Genomic DNA, 814 nt, shown 5'->3' with positions numbered 1-814 from the left:
ATCTTTCAATTTATCATGCATGCAGTAGATTAAATCAAATAATGGTGAATGAATTATGTTGTTAAGTGCTGAATTTTGTCAAAAAAATTGAGGTTACTGATTCACCCCTCCCCTCTTAGTAACCTAGCTAGTCTTGATTATTTCCAACAAGAGATATATAGTAAGTGTCAAGTAACTAGTAAGTGTTGAGTCACTCAAGTGTTGAGTAGATAGTAAGTGTCAAGTCATTCAGATGCTAAGTGATCAATGAATGTTGAGTCATTCAAAGGCTGAGTTACAACATTGAAGTTACAGTTGATGTTGAGCATCGGGAACTTCAAGTGTCGAGTAATACAATTTTGACATACTTGTTTGTAATGGCACGAACTACTATGTAAACCATTTTGGAGCCAACTTAAGGATTTTTTTGTGATCTTAGATGATAAGGACGAATCTTCATTGAGAATTGTTGTGCAATATATGCAACCAATCAGAAAATGAAAAGATTAAGTGACAATATGGGTGAATCACAATCATTGATTCATATCTAAACCTAAGTCACCTAGGTCTTCTTAAGGAGGAAAAACACTAAAAATTTTATGAATGTTGAAGGAGAAAAGAGAGAAGTTTTCATGCACAAATAGAGCATTCATGTCAATGAAGTGGTTATGAACTAAGATACATTGCAGAATTAGTTAGAGGAGAACAAAGGAAAGGAATTAGAAGATAACAAAGATACACTTGATCAGTGAGGATCAAGTACACATCAAGAAAGAGGTGATCTATTATCTAGTAGCAGAGTGCTAACCATAGGATCATTGCTGAGACATTCTAA

The sequence above is a fragment of the Cupressus sempervirens genome, chromosome 7 (assembly GCF_028749045.1).
Source record: "Cupressus sempervirens isolate cs-2001-9-10 chromosome 7, ASM2874904v1, whole genome shotgun sequence".
Classification (NCBI taxonomy): domain Eukaryota; kingdom Viridiplantae; phylum Streptophyta; class Pinopsida; order Cupressales; family Cupressaceae; genus Cupressus; species Cupressus sempervirens.
This window is presented reverse-complemented; position numbering follows the sequence as displayed.